The 13,712-nt window shown below is 49.8% G+C and overlaps 1 protein-coding gene across 1 annotated transcript in view; it reads right to left on the bottom strand.

The window, feature by feature from the left end:
- bckdha (branched chain keto acid dehydrogenase E1 subunit alpha) overlaps window positions 1-13,712 on the bottom strand; it is a 46,895-nt gene that overhangs the window by 11,484 nt on the left and 21,699 nt on the right.

The following is a 13,712-nucleotide window of genomic DNA, read 5'->3' as shown; positions in this document are numbered from 1 at the left end:
CAGGTAGTGTACAGGTACAGACAGGTAGTGTACAGGTACAGACAGGTAGTGCAGGTACAGACAGGTGTGTACAGGTACAGACAGGTAGTGTACAGGTACAGACAGACAGTGCAGGTACAGACAGGTACAGACAGGTAGTGTACAGGTACAGACAGACAGTGTACAGGTACAGACAGACAGGTACAGACAGGTAGTGTACAGGTACAGACAGGACAGTGTACAGGTACAGACAGGTAGTGTACAGGTACAGACAGGTAGTGTACAGGTACAGACAGGTAGTGTACAGGTACAGACAGGTAGTGACAGGTAGTGTACAGGTACAGACAGGTAGTGTACAGGTACAGACAGGTAGTGTACAGGTACAGACAGACAGTGTACAGGTAGGTGTACAGACAGGTAGTGTACAGGTACAGACAGGTAGTGTACAGGTACAGGTACAGACAGTGTGCAGGTACAGACAGGTAGTGTACAGGTACAGACAGGTAGTGTACAGGTACAGACAGGTAGTGTACAGGTACAGACAGGTAGTGTACAGGTACAGACAGGTAGTGTACAGGTACAGACAGGTAGTGTACAGGTACAGACAGGTAGTGTACAGGTGCAGACAGGTACAGACAGGTAGTGTACAGGTACAGACAGGTAGTGTACAGGTGCAGACAGGTAGTGTACAGGTACAGACAGGTAGTGTACAGGTACAGACAGGTAGTGTACAGGTACAGACAGGTAGTGTACAGGTACAGACAGGTAGTGTACAGGTACAGACAGACAGTGTACAGGTACAGACAGTACAGGTACAGACAGACAGTGTACAGGTACAGACAGGTAGTGTACAGGTACAGACAGGTAGTGTACAGGACAGACAGGTAGTGTACAGGTACAGACAGGTAGTGTACAGGTGCAGACAGGTAGTGTGCAGACAGGTACAGACAGGTAGTGTACAGGTGCAGACAGTGTACAGACAGACAGTGTACAGGTACAGACAGGTAGTGTACAGGTACAGACAGGTAGTGTACAGGTACAGACAGGTAGTGTACAGGTGCAGGTAGTGTACAGGTACAGACAGGCAGTGTACAGGTACAGACAGGTAGTGTACAGGTACAGACAGGTAGTGTACAGGTACAGACAGGTAGTGTACAGGTACAGACAGGCAGTGTACAGGTACAGACAGGCAGTGTACAGGTACAGACAGGTAGTGTACAGGTACAGACAGGTAGTGTACAGGTACAGACAGGTAGTGTACAGGTACAGACAGGTAGTGTACAGGTACAGACAGGTAGTGTACAGGTACAGACAGGTAGTGTACAGGTACAGACAGGTAGTGTACAGGTACAGACAGGTAGTGTACAGGTACAGACAGGTAGTGTACAGGTGCAGACAGGTAGTGTACAGGTACAGACAGGTAGTGTACAGGTACAGACAGGTACAGACAGGTAGTGTACAGGTACAGACAGGTAGTGTACAGGTACAGACAGGTAGTGTACAGGTACAGACAGATAGTGTACAGGTACAGACAGGAACAGACAGGTAGTGTACAGGTGCAGACAGGTACAGACAGGTAGTGTACAGGTACAGACAGGTAGTGTACAGGTACAGACAGGTAGTGTACAGGTGCAGACAGGTACAGACAGGTAGTGTACAGGTACAGACAGGTAGTGTACAGGTACAGACAGGTAGTGTACAGGTACAGACAGGTACAGACAGGTACAGACAGGTAGTGTACAGGTACAGACAGGTAGTGTACAGGTACAGACAGGTAGTGTACAGGTACAGACAGGTAGTGTACAGGTGACAGACAGGTACAGACAGGTAGTGTACAGGTACAGACAGTGTACAGGTACAGACAGGTAGTGTACAGGTACAGACAGGCAGTGTACAGGTACAGACAGTACAGGTACAGACAGGTAGTGTGCAGGTACAGGTAGTGTACAGGTACAGACAGGTAGTGTACAGGTACAGACAGACAGTGTACAGGTACAGACAGGTAGTGTACAGGTACAGACAGGACAGTGTACAGGTGTGTACAGACAGGTAGTGTACAGGTGCAGACAGGTAGTGTACAGGTACAGACAGGTAGTGTACAGGTACAGACAGGTAGTGTGCAGGTAGACAGGTAGTGTACAGGTACAGACAGACAGTGTACAGGTACAGACAGGTAGTGTACAGGTACAGACAGGTAGTGACAGGTACAGACAGGTAGTGTACAGGTACAGACAGGTAGTGTACAGGTACAGACAGGTAGACAGGTGCAGACAGGTAGTGTACAGGACAGACAGTGTGTACAGGTACAGACAGGTAGTGTACAGGTGCAGCAGTACAGGTACAGACAGGACAGTGTGCAGGTACAGACAGGTAGTGTACAGGTACAGACAGGTAGTGTACAGGTACAGACAGACAGTGTGCAGGTACAGACAGACAGTGTACAGGTACAGACAGACAGGTAGTGTACAGGTGCAGACAGACAGACAGTGTACAGGTACAGACAGACAGTGTACAGGTACAGACAGACAGTGTACAGGTACAGACAGACAGTGTGCAGGTACAGACAGGTAGTGTACAGGTACAGACAGGTGTACAGGTACAGGTACAGACAGGTAGTGTACAGGTACAGACAGGTAGTGTACAGGTACAGACAGGTAGTGTACAGGTACAGACAGGTAGTACAGGTGCAGACAGGTGCAGACAGGTAGTGTACAGGTACAGACAGGTAGTGTACAGGTACAGACAGGTAGTGTACAGGTACAGACAGGTAGTGTACAGGTACAGACAGGTACAGTGTACAGGTACAGACAGGCAGTGTACAGGTACAGACAGGTAGTGTACAGGTACAGACAGGCAGTGTACAGGTACAGACAGGCAGTGTACAGGTACAGACAGGTAGTGACAGGTACAGACAGGTAGTGTACAGGTACAGACAGGTAGTGTACAGGTACAGACAGGTAGTGTGTACAGACAGGTACAGACAGGTAGTGTACAGGTACAGACAGACAGGTAGTGTACAGGTACAGACAGGTAGTGTACAGGTACAGACAGACAGGTAGTGTACAGGTACAGACAGGTAGTGTACAGGTACAGACAGACAGGTAGTGTACAGGTACAGACAGGTAGTGTACAGGTACAGACAGGTAGTGTACAGGTACAGACAGGTAGTGTACAGGTACAGACAGGTAGTGTGCAGGTAGACAGGTAGTGTACAGGTACAGACAGTACAGGTACAGACAGGTACAGGTACAGACAGTGCAGGTACAGACAGGTAGTGTACAGGTACAGACAGGTAGTGTACAGGTACAGCAGTGAGACAGGTACAGACAGACAGTGTACAGGTGCAGACAGGTACAGACAGACAGTGTACAGGTACAGACAGACAGTGTACAGGTACAGGCAGGTACAGACAGGTAGTGTACAGGTACAGACAGGTAGTGTACAGGTACAGACAGGTAGTGTACAGGTACAGACAGGTAGTGTACAGGTACAGACAGGTAGTGTACAGGTACAGACAGGTAGTGTACAGGTACAGACAGGTAGTGTACAGGTACAGACAGGTAGTGTACAGGTACAGACAGGTAGTGTACAGGTGCAGACAGGTAGTGTACAGGTGCAGACAGGTACAGACAGGTAGTGTACAGGTGCAGACAGGTAGTGTACAGGTACAGACAGGTAGTGTACAGGTACAGACAGGTAGTGTACAGGTGCAGACAGGTACAGACAGGTAGTGTACAGGTACAGACAGGTACAGACAGGTAGTGTACAGGTACAGACAGGTAGTGTACAGGTGCAGACAGGTAGTGTACAGGTGCAGACAGGTAGTGTACAGGTGCAGACAGGTACAGACAGGTAGTGTACAGGTGCAGACAGGTACAGACAGGTAGTGTACAGGTACAGACAGGTAGTGTACAGGTGCAGACAGGTACAGACAGGTAGTGTACAGGTACAGACAGGTAGTGTACAGGTACAGACAGGTAGTGTACAGGTACAGACAGGTAGTGTACAGGTACAGACAGGTAGTGTACAGGTACAGACAGGTAGTGTACAGGTGCAGACAGGCAGTGTACAGGTACAGACAGGTAGTGTACAGGTACAGACAGGTAGTGTACAGGTACAGACAGGTAGTGTACAGGTACAGACAGGTAGTGTACAGGTACAGACAGGTACAGACAGGTAGTGTACAGGTACAGACAGGTAGTGTACAGGTACAGACAGGTACAGACAGGTAGTGTACAGGTACAGACAGGTAGTGTACAGGTGCAGACAGGTACAGGTACAGACAGGTAGTGTACAGGTACAGACAGACAGGTACAGGTGCAGACAGGTAGTGTACAGGTACAGACAGGTAGTGTACAGGTACAGACAGGTACAGGTACAGACAGGTAGTGTACAGGTACAGACAGGTAGTGTACAGGTACAGACAGTGTACAGGTGCAGACAGGTGTACAGGTACAGACAGGTAGTGTACAGGTACAGACAGGTAGTGTACAGGTACAGACAGGTACAGACAGGTAGTGTACAGGTACAGACAGGTAGTGTACAGGTACAGACAGACAGTGTACAGGTACAGACAGGAACAGACAGGTAGTGTACAGGTGCAGACAGGTACAGACAGGTAGTGTACAGGTACAGACAGGTAGTGTACAGGTACAGACAGGTAGTGTACAGGTACAGACAGGCAGTGTACAGGTACAGACAGGTACAGACAGGCAGTGTACAGGACAGACAGGTAGTGTACAGGTACAGACAGGTAGTGTACAGGTACAGACAGACAGTGTGCAGGTACAGACAGACAGTGTGCAGGTACAGACAGACAGTGTACAGGTACAGACAGACAGTGTGCAGGTACAGACAGACAGTGTACAGGTACAGACAGGTAGTGTACAGGTACAGACAGACAGTGTACAGGTACAGACAGGTACAGACAGGTAGTGTACAGGTACAGACAGGTAGTGTACAGGTACAGACAGGTAGTGTACAGGTACAGACAGGTAGTGTACAGGTACAGACAGGTAGTGTACAGGTGCAGACAGGTACAGACAGGTAGTGTACAGGTACAGACAGGTAGTGTACAGGTACAGACAGGTAGTGTACAGGTACAGACAGGTAGTGTACAGGTACAGCAGGTAGTGTACAGGTACAGACAGGTAGTGTACAGGTACAGACAGGTAGACAGGTAGTGTACAGGTACAGACAGGTAGTGACAGGTACAGACAGGTAGTGTACAGGTACAGACAGACAGGTGCAGACAGGTAGTGTACAGGTGCAGACAGGTAGTGTACAGGTGCAGACAGGTAGTGTACAGGTACAGACAGGTAGTGTACAGGTACAGACAGGTAGTGTACAGGTACAGACAGGTAGTGTACAGGTACAGACAGGTAGTGTACAGGTACAGACAGGTAGTGTACAGGTACAGACAGGTAGTGTACAGGTACAGACAGGTAGTGTACAGGTACAGACAGGTAGGTACAGGACAGACAGTGTACAGGTACAGGTAGTGTACAGGTACAGACAGGTAGTGTACAGGTGCAGACAGGTAGTGTACAGGTACAGACAGGTAGTGACAGGTACAGACAGGTAGTGTACAGGTACAGACAGGTAGTGTACAGGTACAGACAGGTAGTGTACAGGTACAGACAGGTAGTGTACAGGTACAGACAGGTAGTGTACAGGTACAGACAGGTAGTGTACAGGTACAGACAGGTACAGACAGGTAGTGTACAGGTACAGACAGGTAGTGTACAGGTACAGACAGACAGTGTACAGGTACAGACAGGTAGTGTACAGGTACAGACAGGTAGTGTACAGGTACAGACAGGTAGTGTACAGGTACAGACAGGCAGTGTACAGGTACAGACAGGTAGTGTACAGGTACAGACAGACAGGCAGTGTACAGGTACAGACAGGTAGTGTACAGGTACAGACAGGCAGTGTACAGGTACAGACAGGCAGTGTACAGGTACAGACAGTGACAGGTACAGACAGACAGTGTACAGGTACAGACAGGTAGTGTACAGGTACAGACAGTACAGTGTACAGGTACAGACAGGTAGTGTACAGGTACAGACAGGTAGTGTACAGGTACAGACAGGTAGTGTACAGGTAGTGTACAGGTACAGACAGGTACAGACAGGTACAGACAGGTAGTGTACAGGTGCAGACAGGTAGTGTACAGGTGCAGACAGGTAGTGTACAGGTGCAGACAGGTAGTGTACAGGTGCAGACAGGTAGTGTACAGGTACAGACAGGTAGTGTACAGGTAGTGTACAGGTGCAGACAGGTACAGACAGGTAGTGTACAGGTACAGACAGGTAGTGTACAGGTACAGACAGGTAGTGTACAGGTACAGACAGGTAGTGTACAGGTACAGACAGGTAGTGTACAGGTACAGACAGGTAGTGTACAGGTACAGACAGGTAGTGTACAGGTACAGACAGGTAGTGTACAGGTACAGACAGGCAGTGTACAGGTACAGACAGACAGTGTACAGGTACAGACAGGTACAGACAGGTAGTGTACAGGTACAGACAGGTAGTGTACAGGTACAGACAGGTAGTGTACAGGTACAGACAGGTAGTGTACAGGTACAGACAGGTACAGACAGGTAGTCTACAATTTCCGGGTTGGAGCGAGCGGTCGCATCTGCACTCGGTCAGACAGGTAGTATTACATTTCATTACATTTCATTATAGTACAACGGTTTGATTTGTCTAATCTTATCAATTTCTTCTTAGCTAGCTACACACAGCCGTCTTTGTTTCATAGATAATTGCGTAATTATCGTATTTCGTCAGTCCTAACGCAGTCTACACTGCCCTGCAGCTAGCCAGCTAGTGTAACGTCCACCGTTAGCTGTCCACCGTCTACCGATTAGCAGCACAACTGTACACTCAACTGAACGACTTGATTAGTGTAGTGTTAGCAGCTACATAGTTGTCTTTGCTGTCTTCGTACCCAAGATAATTGTGTAGTTTAGAGTGTGTAGTTTTATGTCGTCCTTAACATAGGAGACTCTGCTAGCTAGCCAACAGCTAGCCAACGTCTACCGAACAGAACTTCTGCACTCAACAACAGGTAGCATTACAACAGCTCCACAGGTAGTATCACATTTTTCATTTCATTTCATTACAGTACAACGGCTTGATTTGTTTGATCGTAGCTAGCTACATAGCTAGCTACACAGCCGTCTTTGTATCAAAGATAATTGTGTAGTCTAGAGCGACTTCCTAGGTTAGTTAGCCAGCTATTGTCGTTCTTTTAGCAGCGTACAACGTAATCAACACTGCTAGCTAGCCAGCTAGCCCGAATAGCAGCACAGTAGAAACTATTACACTCAACGGAGCGACTTGATTAGTGTAGTGTCAACAACGCAGCCAATGCCAACTAGCCTACTTAGTCAACAACGCAGCCTCTGCCAGCTAGCCTACTTCAGCAGTACTGTATCATTTTAATCATTTTAGTCAATAAGATTCTTGCTACGTAAGCTTAACTCTCTGAACACTCGTGACGTGTACAGTCCACTTGTCATTCCAATCTCCTTTGCATTAGCGTAGCCTCTTGTGTAGCCTGTCAACTATGTGTCTGTCTATCCCTGTTCTCTCCTCTCTGCACAGACCATACAAACGCTCCACACCGCGTGGCCGCGGCCACCCTAATCTGGTGGTCCCAGCGCGCAGACCCACGTGGAGTTCCAGGTCTCCGGTAGCCTCTGGAACTGCCGATCTGCGGCCAACAAGGCAGAGTTCATCTCCGCCTATGTCTCCCTCCAGTCCCTCGACTTCTTGGCACTGTACGGAAACATGGATCACCACAGACAACACTGCTACTCCTACTGCTCTCTCTTCGTCTGCCCACGTGTTCAGGCACAGACCAGGAGAGCTTCTGGTCAGCGGGGTGGTGGCACAGGGATCCTCATCTCTCCCAAGTGGTCATTCTCTCTTTCTCCCCTTACCCATCTGTCTATCGCCTCCTTTGAATTCCATGCTGTCACAGTTACCAGCCCTTTCAAGCTTAACATCCTTATCATTTATCGCCCTCCAGGTTCCTCGGAGAGTTCATCAATGAGCTTGATGCCTTGATAAGCTCCTTTCCTGAGGACAGGCTCACCTCTCACAGTTCTGGGCGACTTTAACCTCCCCCGCCTACCTTTGACTCATTCCTCTCTGCCTCCTTCTTTCCCTCCTCTCCTCTTTTGACCTCACCCTCTCACCTTCCCCCCTACTCACAAGGCAGGAAATACGCTCGACCTCATCTTTACTAGATGCTGTTCTTCCACTAACCTCGTTGCAACTCCCCTCCAAGTCTCCGACCACTACCTTGTATCCTTTTCCCAGACAGCTCTCATCCAACACTTCCCACACTGCCCCTACTCGGATGGTAGCCGTCCCAACCTTCGCTCTCTCTCCCCCTACTCTCTCCTCTTCCATCCTATCATCTCTTCCCTCTGCTCAAACCTTCTCCAACCTATCTCCTGATTCTGCCTCCTCAACCCTCCTCTCCTCCCTTTCTGCATCCTTTGACTCTCTATGTCCCCTATCCTCCAGGTACAGCTCGGTCCTCCCCTCCCCGCTCCGTGGCTCGACGACTCATTGCGAGCTCACAGAACAGGGCTCCGGGCAGCCGAGCGGAAATGGAGGAAAACTGCTCCCTGCGGACCTGACATCCTTTCACTCCCTCCTCTCTACATTTTCCTCTTCTCTCTCTGCTGCTAAAGCCACTTTCTACCACTCTAAATTCCAAGCATCTGCCTCTAACCCTAGGAAGCTCTTTGCAACCTTCTCCTCCCTCCTGAATCCTCCCCCCCCCCCCCCTCCTCCCTCTCTGCAGATGACTTCGTCAACCATTTTGAAAAGAAGGTCGACGACATCCGATCCTCGTTTGCTAAGTCAGACGACACCGCTGGTTCTGCTCACACTGCCCTACCCTGTGCTCTGACCTCTTTCTCCCCTCTCTCTCCAGATGAAATCTAGCGTCTTGTGACGGCCAGCCGCCCTACAACCTGCCCGCTTGACCCTATCCCCTCCTCTCTTCTCCAGACCATTTCCGGAGACCTCCTCCCTTACCTCACCTCGCTCATCAACTCATCCCTGACCGCTGGCTACGTCCCTTCCGTCTTCAAGAGAGCGAGAGTTGCACCCCTTCTGAAAAAACCTACACTCGATCCCTCCGATGTCAACAACTACAGACCAGTATCCCTTCTTTCTTTTCTCTCCAAAACTCTTGAACGTGCCGTCCTTGGCCAGCTCTCCCGCTATCTCTCCCAGAATGACCTTCTTGATCCAAATCAGTCAGGTTTCAAGACTAGTCATTCAACTGAGACTGCTCTTCTCTGTATCACGGAGGCGCTCCGCACTGCTAAAGCTAACTCTCTCTCCTCTGCTCTCATCCTTCTAGACCTATCGGCTGCCTTCGATACTGTGAACCATCAGATCCTCCTCTCCACCCTCTCCGAGTTGGGCATCTCCGGCGCAGCCCACGCTTGGATTGCGTCCTACCTGACAGGTCGCTCCTACCAGGTGGCGTGGCGAGAATCCGTCTCCACACCACGTGCTCTCACCACTGGTGTCCCCAGGGCTCTGTTCTAGGCCCTCTCCTATTCTCGCTATACACCAAGTCACTTGGCTCTGTCATAACCTCACATGGTCTCTCCTATCATTGCTATGCAGACGACACACAATTAATCTTCTCCTTTCCCCCTTCTGATGACCAGGTGGCGAATCGAATCTCTGCATGTCTGGCAGACATATCCGTGTGGATGACGGATCACCACCTCAAGCTGAACCTCGGCAAGACGGAACTGCTCTTCCTGACAGGGGAAGGACTGCCCGTTCCATGATCTCGCCATCACGGTTGACAACTCCATTGTGTCCTCCTCCCAGAGCGCTAAGAACCTTGGCGTGATCCTGGACAACACCCTGTCGTTCTCAACTAACATCAAGGCGGTGGCCCGTTCCTGACAGGTTCATGCTCTACAACATCCGCAGAGTACAGACCCTGCCTCACACAGGAAGCGGCGCAGGTCCTAATCCAGGCACTTGTCATCTCCCGTCTGGATTACTGCAACTCGCTGTTGGCTGGGCTCCCTGCCTGTGCCATTAAACCCCTACAACTCATCCAGAACGCCGCAGCCCGTCTGGTGTTCAACCTTCCCAAGTTCTCTCACGTCACCCCGCTCCTCCGCTCCCTCCACTGGCTTCCAGTTGAAGCTCGCATCCGCTACAAGACCATGGTGCTTGCCTACGGAGCTGTGAGGGGAACGGCACCTCAGTACCTCCAGGCTCTGATCAGGCCCTACACCCAAACAAGGGCACTGCGTTCATCCACCTCTGGCCTGCTCGCCTCCCTACCACTGAGGAAGTACAGTTCCCGCTCAGCCCAGTCAAAACTGTTCGCTGCTCTGGCCCCCCAATGGTGGAACAAACTCCCTCACGACGCCAGGACAGCGGAGTCAATCACCACCTTCCGGAGACACCTGAAACCCCACCTCTTTAAGGAATACCTAGGATAGGATAAAGTAATCCCTCTCACCCCCTCCCCTGAAAAGATTTAGATGCACTACTGTTCCACTGGAGGTCATAAGGTGAATGCACCAATTTGTAAGTCGCTCTGGATAAGAGCGTCTGCTAAATGACTTAAATGTAATGTAAATGTAGTGTACAGGTACAGACAGGTAGTGTACAGGTACAGACAGGCAGTGTACAGGTGCAGACAGGCAGTGTACAGGTGCAGACAGGCAGTGTACAGGTGCAGACAGGTACAGACAGGTAGTGTACAGGTACAGACAGGTAGTGTACAGGTAGTGTACAGGTACAGACAGGTAGTGTACAGGTACAGACAGGTAGTGTACAGGTAGTGTACAGGTACAGACAGGTAGTGTACAGGTAGTGTACAGGTGCAGACAGGTAGTGTACAGGTGCAGACAGGTAGTGTACAGGTACAGACAGGTAGTGTACAGATACAGACAGGTAGTGTACAGATACAGACAGGTACAGACAGGTAGTGTACAGGTACAGACAGGTAGTGTACAGGTACAGACAGGTAGTGTACAGGTACAGACAGGCAGTGTACAGGTGCAGACAGGTACAGACAGGTAGTGTACAGGTACAGACAGGTAGTGTACAGGTACAGACAGGTAGTGTACAGGTAGTAGACAGGTAGTGTACAGGTAGTGTACAGGTACAGACAGGTAGTGTACAGGTGCAGACAGGTACAGACAGGTAGTGTACAGGTACAGACAGGTAGTGTACAGGTACAGACAGGTAGTGTACAGGTACAGACAGGTACAGACAGGCAGTGTACAGGTACAGACAGGTATTGTACAGGTACAGACAGGCAGTGTACAGGTACAGACAGGTACAGACAGGTAGTGTACAGGCACAGACAGGCAGTGTACAGGTACAGACAGGTAGTGTACAGGTACAGACAGGTAGTGTGCAGGTACAGACAGGTACAGACAGGCAGTGTACAGGTACAGACAGGTATTGTACAGGTACAGACAGGCAGTGTACAGGTACAGACAGGTACAGGTACAGACAGGCAGTGTACAGGTACAGACAGGTAGTGTACAGGTACAGACAGGTAGTGTGCAGGTACAGACAGGTACAGACAGGTAGTGTACAGGTACAGACAGGTAGTGTACAGGTACAGACAGGTAGTGTACAGGTACAGACAGGTAGTGTACAGGTACAGACAGGTAGTGTACAGGTACAGACAGGCAGTGTACAGGTACAGACAGGCAGTGTACAGGTACAGACAGACAGTGTACAGGTACAGACAGGTAGTGTACAGATACAGACATGTAGTGTACAGATACAGACAGGTACAGACAGGTAGTGTACAGGTACAGACAGGTACAGACAGGTAGTGTACAGGTACAGACAGGTAGTGTACAGGTACAGACAGGCAGTGTACAGGTGCAGACAGGCAGTGTACAGGTGCAGACAGGTACAGACAGGTAGTGTACAGGTACAGACAGGTAGTGTACAGGTGCAGACAGGTAGTGTACAGGTAGTGTACAGGTACAGACAGGTAGTGTACAGGTACAGACAGGTAGTGTACAGGTAGTGTACAGGTACAGACAGGTAGTGTACAGGTAGTGTACAGGTGCAGACAGGTAGTGTACAGGTGCAGACAGGTAGTGTACAGGTGCAGACAGGTAGTGTACAGGTGCAGACAGGTAGTGTACAGGTACAGACAGGTAGTGTACAGGTACAGACAGGTAGTGTACAGGTACAGACAGGTAGTGTACAGGTACAGACAGGTAGTGTACAGGTACAGACAGGCAGTGTACAGGTACAGACAGGCAGTGTACAGGTACAGACAGACAGTGTACAGGTACAGACAGGTAGTGTACAGATACAGACATGTAGTGTACAGATACAGACAGGTAGTGTACAGGTACAGACAGGTACAGACAGGTAGTGTACAGGTACAGACAGGTAGTGTACAGGTACAGACAGGCAGTGTACAGGTGCAGACAGGCAGTGTACAGGTGCAGACAGGTACAGACAGGTAGTGTACAGGTACAGACAGGTAGTGTACAGGTGCAGACAGGTAGTGTACAGGTAGTGTACAGGTACAGACAGGTAGTGTACAGGTACAGACAGGTAGTGTACAGGTAGTGTACAGGTACAGACAGGTAGTGTACAGGTAGTGTACAGGTGCAGACAGGTAGTGTACAGGTGCAGACAGGTAGTGTACAGGTGCAGACAGGTAGTGTACAGGTACAGACAGGTAGTGTACAGATACAGACAGGTAGTGTACAGATACAGACAGGTACAGACAGGTAGTGTACAGGTACAGACAGGTAGTGTACAGGTACAGACAGGCAGTGTACAGGTGCAGACAGGCAGTGTACAGGTGCAGACAGGTACAGACAGGTAGTGTACAGGTACAGACAGGTAGTGTACAGGTACAGACAGGTAGTGTACAGGTAGTAGACAGGTAGTGTACAGGTAGTGTACAGGTACAGACAGGTAGTGTACAGGTGCAGACAGGTACAGACAGGTAGTGTACAGGTACAGACAGGTAGTGTACAGGTACAGACAGGTAGTGTACAGGTACAGACAGGTACAGACAGGCAGTGTACAGGTACAGACAGGTATTGTACAGGTACAGACAGGCAGTGTACAGGTACAGACAGGTACAGACAGGTAGTGTACAGGCACAGACAGGCAGTGTACAGGTACAGACAGGTAGTGTACAGGTACAGACAGGTAGTGTACAGGTACAGACAGGTAGTGTGCAGGTACAGACAGGTACAGACAGGCAGTGTACAGGTACAGACAGGTATTGTACAGGTACAGACAGGCAGTGTACAGGTACAGACAGGTACAGGTACAGACAGGCAGTGTACAGGTACAGACAGGTAGTGTACAGGTACAGACAGGTAGTGTGCAGGTACAGACAGGTACAGACAGGCAGTGTACAGGTACAGACAGGTAGTGTACAGGTACAGACAGGTAGTGTACAGGTACAGACAGGTAGTGTACAGGTACAGACAGGTAGTGTACAGGTACAGACAGGTAGTGTACAGGTGCAGACAGGTACAGACAGGTAGTGTACAGGTACAGACAGGTAGTGTACAGGTAGTGTACAGGTACAGACAGGTAGTGTACAGGTAGTGTACAGGTACAGACAGGTAGTGTACAGGTGCAGACAGGTACAGACAGGTAGTGTACAGGTACAGACAGGTAGTGTACAGGTACAGACAGGTAGTGTACAGGTACAGA

Source organism: Oncorhynchus nerka, linkage group LG14 (genome assembly GCF_034236695.1).
Source record: "Oncorhynchus nerka isolate Pitt River linkage group LG14, Oner_Uvic_2.0, whole genome shotgun sequence".
In the NCBI taxonomy this organism is placed as follows: Eukaryota; Metazoa; Chordata; class Actinopteri; order Salmoniformes; family Salmonidae; genus Oncorhynchus; species Oncorhynchus nerka.
This window is presented reverse-complemented; position numbering and strand designations above follow the sequence as displayed.